The sequence below is a fragment of the Anabrus simplex genome, chromosome 5 (genome assembly GCF_040414725.1).
Source record: "Anabrus simplex isolate iqAnaSimp1 chromosome 5, ASM4041472v1, whole genome shotgun sequence".
NCBI classification, from domain to species: domain Eukaryota; kingdom Metazoa; phylum Arthropoda; class Insecta; order Orthoptera; family Tettigoniidae; genus Anabrus; species Anabrus simplex.
Genome location: NC_090269.1, coordinates 199,984,168 through 200,002,712, shown reverse-complemented (window position 1 = coordinate 200,002,712; position 18,545 = coordinate 199,984,168). Strand labels below are relative to the sequence as shown.

Here is an 18,545-nt window from a genome sequence, read left to right as displayed (position 1 = left end):
AGCATCCCTTAATGCCTGTGTCATCAACACGGAACACCCTTTATGATGAAGTGCTTCAGACCTAAGTTTTGAAAAATATGTTCTTGGCTCCAAGGTCTTGTGCCTGTTGGCCTGAAAGTTCCTTTCATTTGTGAACACTTTCCTTGCAAAGGTAATTCTACTTTTGATTTCATACGTATACCTTTCTTCCTCCAGTAATGACACTACCAAGTTAAGGGTATTGCTTCAAACTGTCCCATATTTGAGGTTCTAATAGTAATGTTTGAACTGATGATATTTAAAGTTTCAGAAATGCTATAAAATATCAAAATAAGCCAGTGAAACATAGTAACTTAAGCCTGAATTAGTCTTTATTAATATCACAGGGGACTGTCTAGCCGAAGTGATAAATGAATGCTCGGTTCACCTGGAAAGATACTGGTTCATTTCCACGTCATGAAGTTTAGAAACAAGTATTCCATAACTGTAATGGTACCTGGACCTGATATTCACGTAATCTACACCACAAATGAGCACCACGTTTATATTGGGGGCTAGTGGTGGCCGGACATAGGACTGGAAACATCTTCCTTCTTAATGTCGAGATAGAGAATTACCTAGAACTCCTTTAGGGATCTTCATGACTTGTTTCTTACATAAGGATAGGTTAACTTGAAGAAGAATGGACTGAGCCATGAAGGGTAGAGACAGACCAAGGAGATGACGGTGAGATTTTGTGTTTAGTAATTTAAGGATAAGAGGTGTATTAGCCTCTTACGTTATGTTATATTGCTTCCATTAAAACGACTGAAATAATCACCCAGCGAGTTGGCTGCGTAGTTCGGGTCACGCAGCTGTGAGCTTGTATTCAGGAGATGGTGGGTTTGAACTCCACTGTTTATAACCTTGAAGATGGTTTTCAGTGTTTTTCTATTTTCACATCAGGCAAATGGTGATAATATACCTTAATTAAGCCTACGGTCGCGTCCTTCTCGATCCTAGCCTTGCACTATCCCATCTTCGTAAGACCTGTCTGAGTCGTTGTGACGTAAAACCAGTATCAAAAGCGACTGAATTAAAAAGTTAAAAACCGAGCTCGATAGCTGCAGTCGCTTAAGTGCGGCCAGTATCCAGTATTCGGGAGATAGTAGGTTCGAACCCCACTGTCGGCAGCCCTGAAAATGGTTTTCCGTGGTTTCCCATTTTCACACCAGGCAAATGCTCGGGCTGTATCTTAATTAAGGCCACGGCCGCTTCCTTCCCACTCCTAGCCCTTCCCTGTCCCATCGTCGCCATGAGACCTATCTGTATCGGTGCGACGTAAAGCAACTAGCAAAAAAAAAAGTTAAAAAGCAAGGTCACTTAGAGGTCTTTGAACATCATATACCACCAAAATGAGCCAGGATCAAACCCACTAACTTGTCTTAAAATGTTAGCGCTCTATCGCCTGGATAATGTAATGCAATATTCCCTACGTTCGATACACTGACATGAAATGGCGTATGGCTTTTAGTGCAGGGAGTGTCCGAGGACAAGTTCGGCTCGCCTGATGCAGGTCTTTCGATATGACGCCCGTAGGCGACCTCCTTGTCGTGATGAGGATGAATGATGATGAAGACGACACATACACCCAGTCCCCGTGCCAGCGAAATTAACCAATTATGGTTAAAATTCCCGACCCTGCCGGGAATCGAACCCGGGAGTCCTGTGACCAAAGGCCAGCACGCTAACCATTTAGCCATGGAGCCGGACATACACTGACATGTTACAGACATACTAGAAGACAGCTTTACTTTGTTGTGTGTTAGAAGTTCTCCGACAAAAACCGCATTCTTTGTGATGTACTGTAACTTCAGTAACTCATGCAGACAGTTTACCTCATTACTGGCACTAGTAACGAACATAGTGGAATGTATCTGAATTAAATGAACCGCTAGCAACTTTAACGAGAACGCTCAAGAAATAAACTCTTAAAAGTATGCACGTACCAAATATAGTTGTATCGTGTCATATGCACGTTACATAGTTCTTTAAACACCTTCAAATAGCACCGAACAGAAGTGTTCTATATTAAATAATACTAATTTCGCAGCTGTCTCCATTTCCAACAGCAAACATAAAATATTAGCAATATATCAACATTATATTATATTTTCACGTCATTATTCAAGTTGTAAACTAATAAATGTCCTGAAGTTCCCATTGAAAGGGGAATTGTTGCAGACATGCTGTCAGGATGATGACTATTTACCCTTCTCTTACAGTAATACTTACTCATTATAAACAGGTGTTCTCTTCACTGCTGTTTTTTTCATGTCGTCGTAGCTTTTTTAAAATTGTATAATACCGCACACATATTCCAAATATTTTTTGAGTTTTTCGCTTGACATTTTTAGCAATAATACTGTTATCACAAATATTTGTTATAACTATTGTATTCAATATAGGCCTACATATATTTTATTTAAAAAGTGCACCAGCCGCTTGGTTAGCATTTGCGTTTAATGCGCACCACCAGCATCGAGGATCGTTTCATCGTGTGTAAGCACTACACGAGCGTTGCAGCTGACGACATCAACCAGTACGACCTGAGCATCGCCAAGTACGTTTAACTTCCGACAAGAACAGGCAGCATGGCATTTTGCGGATGGTGACGAGCAGTGTTGCCAGTTTATATTTTCAAGATCCGCTAAATACTACTAAAAATCCGCCAAGAAATCCTATCTCAAATAATGAGCAATAATAGTAATAATAAAAATTTATGTCTGCACTCACCTGATCTGTGAGTTCCACTGCGAGCCGGCGATCTAAAACTTGTAGGCGTTTTACTGCAGGCTGAAAACTAGGAATCCCCTACCTCAAGGGTCACACACACGACAGGCCACTACATTAAACGGTCTTCCTTCTTAGCATAAATATAAATGCTACTCTCTCACAGTTTCATTATCTATCGTTATTCGTTAACTAAGAGAGAAGTACCCGTTCCCCACGCATTACAAATTTATGATACCATGATCTCATAACATCAGATCCAAATAACATGTTTTCCTCATGTGACTGCTAGCTCCGGACAGGAAATACGGATTAGCTCGGAGACAGACTGGAGTACAGTTTCTTTTGAAAAACGTAAAATGGATCAAACACTAAATTCCGCTATAATAATTCTAGAATTCCGCCAAAAATTCCGCTGTCCGCTAAATAATATATTTCTTTGCTGACAGTTCTAATTCCACCAAAGTTAGCGGAAAATCCGCTAAGTTGGCAACACTGGCGACGAGTGGTGTTCAGCTATGCATCACGCTTCTGTCTGGATACAGAGGACCGCCAAATGCGAGTATAGAGACGTCCCGGCCAGTGCAGTGATCCACGTATCATTGCAAAACGGCACACCATCCCATTGCGAGGTGTCATGGTGTAGGGCGCCTTTTCCTAAGATTCCCAGTCCCCACTGGTGGTGATTGAAGGAACCCTGACGGTTGGATGACACATTCAGGATATTCTGCGACCGTTTGTGCTTCTCTTTCTGGTGCAGATGAACAATCCCATTTTCCTGCACAGTAATGCACGGCTTCACACAGCACGAGAATCTTTGACCTGCCTTCGTGATGTCAACATGCTTCCTAGTGGCAGAAAATTCCTCAGGAGAACATAATACGTCTGTAGGCTTCCAAACATGACCGCATCGCCACCGGTCTCCGAGCTACGGGTAGTCCAACGCCGCACTAACTGCACCCTACAAGTGTATGTTACCCTGCATTAAATGGTTGGTGTGTTACAATATTTTGACGTTTTCTTTATACCATCATGCCCTGTGCCTGTACGCACTTAAGTGCTCTTACGATGGCTACTGAAAGGTGCACATTTGTTCTTGTAGATGAGTGTAATACGGATTAAAAATTCTTGTTTATTTCCCTGGAGTCTACAAATCGACGGTCATACTAAAGAATTCTTAAGATTTCAGGCTCAACCAATATACTCGTAATTTCTGTATCCGTACCAAGAGCACATCACTGTAACTTCTCAGTGTCTTTCCTTCTGCTTTCCTACTGTTCAGATTTTGTTCTCGTAAGGGAGTGCATTGGTGACAAAGGGTTTAGGAAATATTTACCAGAATTTTAGGTTCAAGTACCCATTGGTCATCAGTTTTCTTCTTGGTAAAAGTAATTTAGTAGTATTATCTTCTTCATTTAGGCTGTACATATATCGTCATTTCTGACAACAGTTTCGAGGAAGAAAAATTGGTCTACTCAACCTATTTTAGTATAACCTCCTCATACCCAAAATATCACGAAATGAAACAAAAGAACATTCTGCTTTCTTTCTTAACACATAAGGACCACAATAATTCGCTTTCATATTGGAGAAGGTATTCAGTTCTTTGGATAGCTGAGATAGATGTCGTGTATATTTGAACCCCAAGATTTACATTGAATTACATCATTTGTAGATTTTTTATTGAACCATATTTTGAATGAAAATGCATCCATAAAGTAGGAAGGTGCGAGAAGAAATATTTGAAGGTTACTACAAAGAAAACGTGTTAAAACATACCTTAACATGAAGGCAACTTATTTCAGTCCGCCATTTTGACGATACTGAATATTTCTCTTCAGCACAGTTTTGTTCTTGAACAAGCTGACATCGAGGTAGATAACACGGAGTCTAGAGATTTGTGAATGTTTAGCTATTTAAAACCCACGAACCATATACTTAAGAATTGGAGCTAGGCATACACATTTGTATACCTAGGGTATGGCGAGGTTGGGACAGAGAAATGACTATACATACGTCTGAAAAAATTTGGTAAATGTGAGATTCCGACATTCTCTCTACATATGAAGCCTCCTTATAAGTAGAATTAGTCCCAGTGCAATATGTTGATAATTTTCCTACCTGATGAGAGACTTCTCGAATAAGCTGGGCCAGCAGCTCAGAGGCAGGTTCCAGGAAATCCCGTTCGAAGCTTACAAGGTTCCCGTGGAAGGTACACACTAGCAGGTCACGGGCTTGGCGGATAAGAACAGAGCGGGTGCGCGGAAAGTTCGGGAAGATGGGACCCAAGAGTCGGTCCACCAGACTCGCCACGTCCCCCCTGGCCTGCAACAGAAAACAAATGTCCAATTACTTAGATATCCAGGACAGAAAGCACCACCGGAAATTGGAGAATACAAGTGCCATCAAAGGGTCAACAAGGCTCAGCGTGTTCCCTGGCCTGTAATAGAGAGGAAAGGTGACACTAAGCACTGCAAGGAATGCGTATAGCATAAACATTCTACAAGTCCATTGTATAACCTATGAGCTAAAAAACGGGCGGTGAATATATTATGTTCTCTATTCGTTACAACTTCAAACGTGTTTTAGCTCGTAATGAAATTATATAATAATCCTAGAGCCAGCACGAAATCTCACAAAGCCTCACATAGGGACTTAATATGCACTTTGGGTCTATAGATAATCATGCCTGTCAGCTTTTATTAGGTACACAGTATGTGTCTGCAAATTGAGCTTTACAGTCCATGTTATCGATAAACGACTCTAAAATAAATGTTTTCATCACACTTACAGCTTTCAGAAAAGTAACTCAAACTTCATAAGTCAAAGTTCTTTCATTTTCTTTCGCGTGTTTACGCGAGAATAAGGCTGATAACGTTATTGTCTTTCTCTATAAATGGACAATACCCGTTACACGATATTTGAGGAAAAATGTGGACTAAATGTGGCAAAAGTTGGATGTGATTAAAATTCAACTGAGAACCCACGAATTCTAGGAAATAAAAGCAAGTGACAGAGACCTCCATTACTGCATGAGACCCATGGACAACCTATATTCGATAGCGAAGTAAGTCGTTCCCGCCCTCAGACCCATGATTTAAATGCTGTTTAAGAAAGCTAGGAATAAAACCTAGACAAATTAACTTCTAGATCACGGTGGACGCTTATTCTGTTCGATTAGCTGTGTACCCAAAAAGGTCAACTTCGGAACGTAAATCCTACTGACAATTTCCTGGGCTCTAATACCCTCCTGTAATAATAATAATAATAATAATAATAATAATAATAATAATAATAATAATAATAATAATAATAATAATAATAATAAGAAACCATTCAAGATAGAATGAAATTTAGAAGCTTAGTAAACAAACATAAATTTGCAGAGAAACCAACAAGAAAAAATACAGGCTGGACAGAAACACGCAGAAAGGAACACAGTGAAAAAATGAAGAGATATTGGGAAGAAAAGAAGAAGAAACATTGTGCAAAATAAGTTCAAACGCGCTCCACAGCTGGGCACAACGAATCAAAATAATAATAATAATAATAATAATAATAACGAACAATTATCACGGATAAGACGACTATCCACAACAAACTGGTGTTAGCGAAGGGAATAAAACGTGCCGTTCTGATCGACATAGCTGTCCGGAACACCGAGAAGCTCCATGAAAAGTATACTGAGAAAATCAACAAGTATACACCAATAGCAGAACATATTCAAAGACTGTGGCACTATGAAGAGGTGATAATTGTACCAATCATCCTTTCGAGTACAGCTGCTGTACCTAAAACTCTGGTGGAAGGACTGAATAATTTGGATGTCAACACCAACATCTATAAGACCATGCAGAATGTTGGTGTTTATTGTGCTTTGTTTTCCTAAAATCTGTACAATTGCTTGAATATCATTAGCACGAAAGTGTGCAAAATAAGAAATAAAAATATGAATCAAAATAATAAGCCGGGGTGAGTAGCTCAAGAGGTTTCTGAGCCCAAATTCGCAAGTTCGATCCCGGATCAGGCTGGCAGAATTTGAAGGTACTAAAATATGACAGCCACGTGTCGGTAGATTTACTGGCTCGTAGAAGAACTCCTGCGAGACAAAATTCTTGCCCTCGGCGTCTCAGAAAACAGTAAGAGTAGTTAGTGGGACGTTCAATCAATGATAACAATAGTATAATAATAATAATAATAATAATAATAATAATAATAATAATAATAATAATAATAATAATAATAATAGTAATCATAAAGTCCGCCAAGTAATTAATGGTGGTAAAATAATTAGCTTTGTCCCAGTTTTATGATATCCTGTTTGCACTTGTATGATGAGATACTGCAGATTAAAGGTCGAATAATTACGGCCAGGAATTTCATAAAACACCTTCCTTCGAATGAACTGAATTATAAGGAGTTTGGTTGCTTTAAATATATTCTAACCAAATTATTGCATATATGTGTAAATTTTCAACTTTCAGCTCGTAATGAAGTCATATGATAATCCTAGAGCAGGCACGAAGTCTCACAGATGGACTTTATATGTACTTTGGGTCTGTAGATATTTATGCCTGTCAATTTATAGTAGGTACACAGCAACTATGAGTCTCCAAATTGAGTGTCACTGTCTACATTATGCTATAACATAGTTTTAGAAATCAACCCAGTCAATACTTAAAGTAAGATATGTAATTTGAATGGAGAGAAATTAAAAGAAAGGCAGTGCTCGAGAAGTAATTCATTCCTGGTATCACCGTAAGTGAATTAACCCGTCGTGGTCCCACCTAAACACTTAACAAAGCCCGCCAAGTAATTAATGGCGATATAGAAGGTTCATTAACACAGACCACCCGCAGCTGATGGGGACGGCTCAGCTCCTGCCGGGCTTTGTCTTCTTGTTCATTATTCTCGTGGGCAGGATGGCACCGGAAATGAGTCTCCGGGGCGGAAGTGTGACGTCACAACCCACATGTTCCTTACCAGCTGCGGTCAATCAGGCCTTAACAAAAATCACCCCTTAGGGCCGTTTTCCCCAAATGAGTTTAAACAAGGTTTATTTTAATCTGGTTGAAGTCTGAGTTTAAACTAACATTCATTTTCCCCATATTGGTTTAAACTTTGTATCAAGTTTAAACCTGGCTCAGAGTTAAACCGTCTATATTGTTGGTTTAAACTTCTGTTTATATTCAACTTTCTTGACATTTTATTAACGTATCTGTGATTTTCCTAATAGAAGGGTTAGTTTTGACTACCAGTACTGCAGCACTTTAATGAAAAACGTACTAAAATTATAACCTAGTATTAGCATTAGAAAAATGGGAGAATTTATTGAAGTCTTTGGTTAAATAGGAAATAATTTTGATGTGCGAGAGAGGTTAAGAAGCCGCGTTCCAACAAAAGTTTACAATCTTGGAAAATCGGATGTAACGGAGTTCTTTGATGGATTTATAATTTATAAGCGAACAGCAATGATTGTCTAGTATCGAAGAAGGATTCATTTAAAACGTCAACTGCACGAAATAATGCTATTTCGCTAGAAGCAATGATTCTGGTTGCTTTAAGATATGATGCAGCAGGCATTTTTTTCATTAACAACGGGGACCACAGACCTTAAATTGCAGTCTCCTTATAATATTATATACTGTAAAATACTGTTCGTGGTATGAATACTGTAATGTGAAGCATAAAAATATTCTTACATAAGTCGTGTAATACGTCCGCTCTTCGTGCGGTACCTGGTGGCTGTGGTCGCTAAAGCGTGATGTCAGCATCGTCCGAATCCGTGACAAGGCGGTTCGAATCTAATTTGTCGAAAATATTTTTACCATCAGAATGTTGACCGGCACGGTAGGAGAGGCGGTGGTATACAATTTCTAATCGCTAGATTATATATTTGTAGGATCAGAAAAACAATAAAGTATTTCATGCTTGCTAGTAAACTTGTAATAGAATAGATTATAGTTAAGAATGTTTCATCGTATCTATTGCCAGCATACCAGCAATAGAAATATTAATGCTATAGGGAGAAGAGTATTATGCATACAGTACGACATATCGCGAACTTGGTTATGTTATAAACGAATATGGAATCAAGTAATACATCTCCAAATTATACATCCTCAGTGGTCTGTCTGCTGGATCCAAGGTTTGTGAGATTGATCCCGGCCGAGGGCGATGGATTTTGATAGGAGATAGATCCCGAGCATGCTTGGAATTTTACTTGAAATTCACATAAATGTTGATTTTCTGAGGAAAGGAATACCATAGGCCTATTGCTGAAAGACCAGGATTTTAATATTTCAACGTTCCCGTGTGTTCCGTAAGACAATACAGACATCAAAAGACACGTATTAGGCCCACGGTACTTGTTTATGGTAAAGCATGACAGAGAAAAATAAGAAATAAAAGTGCGTTCCAATAAATTGTAGACAGCAATAGGTAGAATTATATGATACAACACTTCGCACAAATGTAAACAATTTATTTATCAGTAAAGCTAATATCCCGCCGAATTTGTTCTTTATTCACTACGTACGATAGCATTAATTCGCCACAAACAGCTGATATTATTACAAAAATGTCGGTCATTGAATTACTTGGCTCTGATTGGCCAATTCCAATCGACCATGCCTTCGACTATTCCTTCAGTGCAGCCAACGTTAGCGCCAACGACAGCTCGCCCGTTTAAACTAAACGAGTGTCAGAAATTGGTGGAGAAAATGGACGCAACTTTAAACTAGGTACTAAAGTTAAACGGGTTTAATTTATACCAGGTTTAACTCGATTTGGAGAAAATGGCCCTTAGACTCAGAGATTTGTTCTTGTAGGCTCTATTGAATCGTGCATGTGGCAGCGAAGAACTGAAACACCATTGTTCCTTTCTAACAACAGAAGCGTCACTTCTGAACGTTAAAACTTGGAACACTGTGAAAGCAACAGTCCCGTGAACTTCTGATATACTCGTGAGCTTACTAGCAGTTACTTCCATTGTTCGTAGGATATTTTTTTAAACAATTGCAACTCAATGCTACCTTACGAGATGAGGGGCGAGGAAGAATAGAAAAAGCACACGTCAATTAACAGCAGGCAATCAGTGTAATGTTGCTGTTGATTAATTTTAGTGCTTAGAACCTTGTAATAAAATGTTATTGATATTCCGTACCATCAACTACTTCTTCGGTTTTAGGAGACGCTATAGTGTTGGAATGTCGTCTCCTTGGGTTTCTTCTGTGTATGTATGTTTAGTCCTCAGCCCGAAGGCTGGTTGGATCCTCAACAGCTCCGCCATCAGCTGTCATAGATGGCCTAGGCATCACTGAAGAGGCGTACTAGGGAAATGAGAAGTGAGGTAGTTTCCCGTTGCTTTCCTCACCGAGCCAGAAGTTGCTATTACACATCAGTCTGCTACCTGCCGGTAATTCTGTGACAGAGACTTGTCTTGTTGAGTACATTGAAATGCCTGAAAAAGTGACAAGGGTTACTTACCTAGGGAGTAGCGAAGATAGACTTGCTTCTTCCTGAAACATAGGGTAACGGTTTTCCTCCAGCAAGTCAAACATGGTCATAGGATTCAAATTAAGTGCCGAATAACAGAAACCTCTGCCACTCGGACATCACGTCCCTCTTCCGTAGGGAAATAATCAATGAGTAGAGGATATTTAGAGATTGTAGTACGATGTAAATGAGAGGGTGTAGAAGTTAGTGGTAAGACCCTATGGTTCCAGTGTATGGGACCTCCACCAGGTTTAGTCGATTCAAGAAGTGGAGAAGATCCAAACGTAAGCAGAATGGTTTGTTCTGGGCGACTGCCGACAAACGAGTAGTGTTACAAAAATATTACAATTTTTGGGCTCTGAAGACTTGGTAATAAAGAGAAAAGCGGTTCGACTAAGCGGTATGTCCAAGCTATCAGCAGGGAGTTGGCGTGGAATGATGTTAGTAGACGAATAAGCTCGAGTGGAGTTTCTAAGGCAGGAAAACATCATAATATGAAGATAAAGCCGGAATTCAAGAGGAAAAGTTGGGGAAAATATTCGTTCATAGGAAGAGGAATTGGGGACTGGAATAATTTGCCAAGCGAGATGTTCAATAAGTTTCCAACTTCTTTGAAATCATTTTACCCTTTCAGACCTTCTGTACACAATTGGGTAAATTAATTTCTTCCCCAATTTTTATTTTATTTTGAATATTTTTGAGAACCTCATTTAGGTATTATTTATTTATATCGTGCCAGAAGCAGATATATATATATATATATATATATATATATATATATATATATATATATATATATATATATATAAATATAAATATAACCCTTTAGCTACATTTTGTAGTGATGTATAAACTGTGCTTGTTCCAGATTTAATTTTAATAGGCAATCAGACAAGTAAGGAATCTAGAAAGTTACAAAGAAGTTAGTTTGTGCTTCATGGTAATCCTAGGTTCGGATTTTCTGGTATTAAAATTCTCCCATTCTTTCCTCATTTTGCTAATTATTCTAATAAATTGTGAGAAAAAATAAGAAATTCACCACTGCTCTTCTTAATAGCCCTTTGCCAACCTGTTGAACGACCTTTGAAATCATTTTTTGTTTAATTAATATTACTCATTGTCATCAAAATGTGTATAGAGAGTGGTACAGCTGCCCCTATTCACTCAGCTTTATGCAACCAGCAGATTATAGCCTAACCTAAAAACATTTACCTTGGCTACTCACAGCGATGGCCGGTCTTACTAAGCTTTCTATAATTAGTTTATTCATGTCAAAGAAATCAGCATTAACGATAAAATAACGAATTATTGTAAAGAATCGTGAAAATTCTATATCACAGAAACTTCATGTACAGAGAATATGGTGGCTGAATGACGAGAGGTAGTGTTGATATAACGCTGGCAAACGACAGCTTGTGATAGCCGAGCTTGCTTCAAGTAAGAGGAGGTAATCGGTGCTCGTTAGTAGGAGGTTTCAGTCCGATATCGGACGTTTTCTTCATTTCGTTGTTAAATGTACGTGTAAGTCGCGCTGTTGAAGACAAATCTAAATCATGATAGTTCTCATGATTCAGGTACCCTGCTATGTTCATTTCTAAGTAGCTCTTAATAGAGCTATTTGCAGTAAAATAAGCTATTACCGACAGAGGTGCAATGGGCTTGCGCATGACCATTCGATTAATGAAGAAAATGTTCGAAATGACCACCTCCTTCGTGGTGATGATGATGACGTTTGTTTAAAAGGGTCTACCGTTTGAGGTCATCGGCCAACACCTCCTTCGTTAATGCATATCTGAGTGCGGTAGAGGTTAGTCATTCTTGCCTCATGCAACCTGCCTGCACTTTGCTCTAATGATTACCGTGTGCTGTTTCATGTGCCTTATGTGTAAAATCCAGTCGTTCTTCGAGTCGAACGTGCGCAGTTGTTTGGTTGAATGGGTGTGTCATAATGCTGGCAATAAGTGCAGTGCGCTTCATTCGTTGTAGCCGTTTGCCATATAAAAGTCACATGTGTTTATTCCTTTATGATGTATATTTTTTTAAGGTGAAAAGTGAATTTTGAGACTTAGAAAGTTAAACCTTAATACGGTAAAGCTTAACTGCGAATATCTTAAGAGTATAAAAATAAAAATAATGTTTCGATCCCTCATTGTTCCCTGTAGCTTAGCCAGGTATATCTTGCATGCCTAATTCCAGCTATATTCGAACTGTGAATCCGTCGGAATAATCACATGCTGGCTGCGATTAGTACCATGTAGCCACTCTACGCAATGAAGAATACGTCTCGTATCTCTGTACTAATGGAATAATCTACGCTATCGCTTCGAAACTGATCTTGTATATTACAAGTTCTGAACTCGAATGTGCCGACAGGTTTACCTTGCTGCAAATACCACAGCGTGCTAAGGAATCATGTCTCTCTTAAGCCCAGATAGATTCAATCATTCCCTGCGAGTAGAGTATGTACCTATTACTTGGTTAAATGAGTCCAGCATTATGTTTCAGGTGGTATTCACAACGAATTTTTATAATCATTACGACTGTTTATTACAACTTCCTTAAAAGAATATCTGAGACCAGAAAAGTCAAGTCTTCGTAAAGGAGCCTAGAAGTGTACGAAATAAAAATTGAAAAACGCATGACTCAATTATGTTTCGATCCCTCACTGTTCCCTGTAGCTTAGCCAGGTATATCTTGCATGCCTAATTCAGCGTAATTACTTTTCGCTCGAAAGTCTAGGTCTTAAAACTCTGCATTCACGAGGAGATCGAAAGTTCTCGCTTCGTAAAGTTACTGATGCGTTACAGCCTTATGGTCCAATTGTATGACATTATTGAATTCTGTAACGGTAGTAATTACATGGCGTAAGCTATTACATCTGCTGTACAACATTTGCGTGCCATAGTTATAAAATACTGTGAAAAACGCGTTTCTGTCAATTTCGATGTCACGAGACTATACAAAATGGCGGTGAGTTGACATGGCTGTAATTGGTCCTAACCTATCACGTTTTTATGACAATCTGACCACCCTTTCATGTCAAAAGGAAATCCTCTTGTACCAATCAAGTGCGCAATTCCCTGCCGACAGCTAAAGGAGTGGCTATGGTTTGTACAGTACAGTAACATTTCGTAAAAATGACCGGAGTATTGGACTCCGCTCTACATAAAATGGTACAGTGTTTTTGAGATGGGCCTCGCTTATTGCCTCTTGTACCGTTTTTGCATTGTGCGGGGAAGTCTGTATCGGCCTAACTGCACATAAAATTGCTGTAAGATGTTGCGCTAAATAGGACTAAGAGACACTTAAAGCCTAGCTGGTTGCATACGTTAGGGAAATAATAGGGACAGCTGTACCACCCGGTATATACAGTATAAATGAACAAAACAATGTCTATAAAAAGGGTGAAAAAATACTAATAAACTGTGCGCGAAAGGTTCTTAATTGTGGTGCACCAGACATTAGCAAAGTCCAGTGCGTTCCTTGCCACCTCAAGCAGCTCTTTCTCAGTACATGTGGCACGATAAAGATGACTTTCTACAGATGGCAGTAGTCTGCACTTCACCACAGCCACACAAGACGGAATCCATCAATTAATATCCCCACTTGTGCACCCAGCAACACCCGATTACAGCCTGTTTAAAGATCTCCAAGTCGTCCAGTACTCCATATGTCGAGCTGGTAATTCTTCACGGGGTGCTTTCCATTCTCCAAAATGCTCGACCCTAGCTCGCCACAACGTAAGCCTTGCTTGCTGCTGTGTTCCTTAAGGTTTCTGTGTGGTCTTCAAGAAACGTTTGCGTGAAGTTAGGTATTTACGAATATTTGAAATGCATATTCGCCCTTAACGATGTCTAACATTACAATATACTTCCTTCTTGAATGATAAACCGAAAAATGTTGTTAAACTAGAAAAAAACAATAGGGTCTGACAGGATAAAGAAAAGAATACGTAAACAATCGATAGAGAATCTGTAACCTGGGGGACAACTCTAAAAATACAGATCGCTGGTAAATGAAAATACCGCATTGCTATCTGTCACTAAAGCTCAACGCATTATGGCGTACGCTTACGTTCAGTTCATGAGAATCATGTTATGATTGGGGCTGCTATAGCAAGTGAACGTCACATCTCTGAAAAGTGACCATTACCGAATGACCTGGTACAACAGATATAAGGCCGAGTAACTCAGATGGTAGACCTTTCTAAGTCCTATTTGACAATTTCGATCCCGCTTCATTCCAGTGGTATTCGTATTTCAAGGCGCTCAAATAAATCAGCCTCGTGTCGGTAGATTTACGGGCTTATAAAATGACTCCCGTTGGACAAAATTTCTGGTACCTTACTGTGACTGGAAACGCAAAAGTTCAGTAGTTGGTGGAACGTAGAACCAATAACATTATTATTTTCATTTTTGGGATCAATTTGAGCCTCTGTGGAGTGTGTGATAACAACGAAATTCATTGCAGTGCCTCGACCTTGTTCTTCTCCCGGCTTTGACATCCTCCCTGTATTTCTTGAGCCATTCACCCAGTGCCTTCTTTTCTTCGGATAGAGATTCTCACCATCTTTTAGGTCTTATTATTATTATTATTATTATTATTATTATTATTATTATTATTATTATTATTATTATTATTATTATTGATAGCTGAAATCGTATAGCATTTAGGAACACAAGCAGAAAGTTTGAGTTCAACAGGACGAGACCTTCTCTCGTGACCTTGAAGGCGATAAATTTACAGTAAGTGAAGATATTAATCTTGAAGAAACCCAACGCTTATGGACTACAATTTGGAAATATAATGAAAGACAAGATTATGAACAACTGATCCAAGAACTAAGTCCAGGACAGGACAGGACAGGACAGGACAGGACAGGACAGGATTTCGTATATGATTACTTTATTAGGAGGATGTATGCACCACATGAGAGGTTAGAACAAACAATCTGCGAAATAATTCAAAACCCAGACTTGATCGATGATGAGCTTTATGCTGGGATAACGTATTTGATTCCAAAAGTACCGAATGCAAGTATACCGCAGCTCCTGAGGCCAATTACATGCCTGTCGAATGTATTCAAATTAATTAGCAAAGTGTTCGCGGTAATAGTCAACGGTTTCTGTGACGTGAACAATATTTTTTCAAGTAATCAAATGGGAACACACAACCGATGTCAAGGCGCTAAGGAATAAGCACTTATAAGCAAAACCATAAACGAAAAGTACAATAATAAATTGTGTGCTGCTTCGGTAGACATTCAGAAAGCATATGATTCGGTGTCACATGCATATCTCATTGAATGCCTACGAAGGATACATATGCCAGAAAACATCATTAAATCAGTCAAAAAAGGACACTTGACAAGCAGAGAACTGCATTAATATGTGGAAATAAAGTGGTTGGTGACGTGAAAATAAATAGAGGAATACTACAAGGAGATGCTCTATCACCCAATTTGTTTGTAATTGCTATGGAATCGTTGAACATAAACTTAAATAAGAACTGCGACAACATCCAAGCAGATGAACATGTAAGCATTGAGTGCAACCACTTCATTTTCATCGATTACATTAAATTGTTTGCCAAAGATGCGCAGACATTGGAACGAGCTGAGCCAGTGGACGAATCAATGTCTCAACAAAATGTGTTTTACAATCAATCAGCAGATTTCAGCGAACAATATCTATGACGTGGAAGGATACAAATACCTAGGAATATTAGAAGACTCGAGAAATGTAATCAAGCCCGAGAATAAAGTTATCATAGCAAACAAGATTGAATCATGGGTAACAAATGTATGCCAAACAAAGTTGAACGCGAGAAACCTGTTTGCAGCAATAAACGAGTATGCGTTGTCAACCATTAACTATTATATTGACCTGATCCCGTTCGAGACGTAGTCATCGTTATCGATAATGAGGGGGAATATATCTCCGCAGGAAGAAGGTGTGTCATGCAAGACACAAGACAGAAACATCTTCTTTATTCATGGGAGTATATTCCAGAGGTGCCCACACTGCAGCCAGGGCAATAAGACCGTAGACCATCTGGCAACACAATGCTTAATGTGGTCTACAAGAAACGCCACAATGGCGTTGTCAAATGCTTGCAGTTCATGTTCACCAAAAGGTATGGGCTGAATAATAATTCTAGGAAGATAAATAACTATAAAGTGGAAAATATCATATCCAATCAGCGGATTAGAATAAAGTCGGACGTCACCATACAGACTGAGCTTCGCATTGAACACAACAAACCGGATCTGATGACACATGGCCTTGTAAAGAATGAAATCCTATTAATTAAAGTTGTAATCACAAACAAAAATATCCTGAAACAGACTGAAACCACAAAAGGAAGGAAATACGAGATGCTAGCGAACGAACTCTCACTTATGTAAACTGGAGCCCAGGAGACGTTGGTCCCTGTGGTAATAACGTGGGACGGGCTAGTCACCAACTTGTTCAAGAAGCACATGGACAATCTGGAAGTGAACAAACAGCTACAGGACTACCTACAGACCATCGCACTAAAAAGAACGTGTGAGTTTGTGTTAATCGACTTCAGACGTGGCAACTTAGATAACGAGTTGTGGATGGAGGACTTGCAAAGAATGATGGGCCAGATGGAGGCGGTTCTGGTACCGTAAATGGTGTGCAAAAAGTATGTATATAAATGTGTAGAATCATTGGATGTAACATGGACTTGAAAACAAATTGAATAAATGAGTGTTATTATTATTATTATTATTATTATTATTATTATTATTATTATTATTATTACGCATATAACATGTCTTCTTAACACTTCGGCGAAGAGAGTGGTGATGGTTTTAAGTAGAAAATCAACGAAATTATCAGACCTTCTAAAATATTAATCGAAAGAAGAAGAAAAAGAAGATTCCCCCCTACATTTTGTTTTACGTCACACCGACACAGGTAGGTCTTATGGAGACGATGGGATGGAAAATGGCTAGGAGTGGGAAGGAAGTGACCGTGGCCTTTATTGTGTATTTTCTGCATTTGCCTGGTGTGAAAATAGAAAACCACGGGAAACCATCTTCAGGGCTGCCGACAGTGAGATTTGAACCCACTATCTCCCGAATGCAAGCTAATAGTTGTGTGAGCCAAACAGCGCAGTCAATTTCTCGATTAGAATAAGAAAAAGAAGAATTTGTTTCTTCATGATAGAGGCTAACAGAATCTTCCTTAACAGTCCTGTGTAACTTAGTGGATGCTAAGTATGTCTGATGGGAAACATGTATTGTTGTGGTGTAGGAGTTTACATGTGGGCAATAGCTGTGAAGTTCGGGAGAGCTTGGCTTCTAATGCGTGATAGATTTACGAAGGTTTATATTAATTTATTAGTTTACTATTTATGACTGATAACATCAGCCTCTCGAAATTCTCTATTTTATAATATCAAAAGTATCTTAACTAAAATCAGTTTCGTCTTGGTTTCTCTGGGCTGTTGTTATTATTCATCCGCGCTAAGACAAAGAAATAGTTGCATGGTTAACTAGCGCAGATGTTTTATGAAGGGACGTTTAGTGGAAGAGGGAGAAAAGCATCTTCACAAAAATGAGGGGCTCTTGTCGACCCAGTTCAAAGGCTATAGTAAGCAACAGGATGTCTCCTAGTTTGGGACCAAGAAGGAATTATGCCGTAACACTTCAACTTGTTATCTATGAAAGCGATTATCAAATGCTTGAGTGTTAATGAACTCTTCATTCAAATGACGTGATTGTACGTCAAAGTGATGGCCTATTCCACACTATATTGGACCAGATAGCTTCATTAAGTAATGATTCCTCTCCTAAATCGTTACAGAAACTTTCCTTTCCTTTCATCCCAGCCGCGACGTAATGATGTCTAAAGGTATAAATTAAAGACCTATTATAGAGACCTCTCCCTGTCATCTGTGATAACAAGGTCACAGACATTCTCTGCTGGAGTCGCAGACACGATCATGCGATCAATCGATGGGAGAAATAATGTTTAATCCCTCCCAGCCTCTCTTCATTTCCAGTAAGCCATGCACAGGGTCGTCTTGCTCTTGTGGCACAGACGTGCTCATTTCTCCCGGAAACACGTGGGTTGGATTCCCCGTCAGGAAGTCGAAAAATTTAAAAGCTGTTAGAGAAGGCAATGGGCCTAAGTTTTATCTAGCCCACTCCAAAAATGAGCAACAGGTTAATTCCGGGGGACAAAGATGGCTAGACATACGGGTAACTAACCCCTCCCTCTTAGTGTCTTCATAATGTGAACGGAGATAAATTTGCTTTGTTTGTG

General features: G+C 39.1%; 1 protein-coding gene across 1 annotated transcript in view; it reads right to left on the bottom strand.

Annotated features, from left to right (window-relative positions):
* LOC136874435 (puratrophin-1) overlaps positions 1-18,545 on the bottom strand; it is a 1,332,114-nt gene that overhangs the window by 1,129,610 nt on the left and 183,959 nt on the right. Inside the window, exon 3 of the mRNA XM_067148069.2 lies at positions 4,873-5,076. The gene's annotated coding sequence lies outside the window, so the exon portion shown is untranslated. The remainder of the gene's footprint in view (positions 1-4,872; positions 5,077-18,545) is intronic.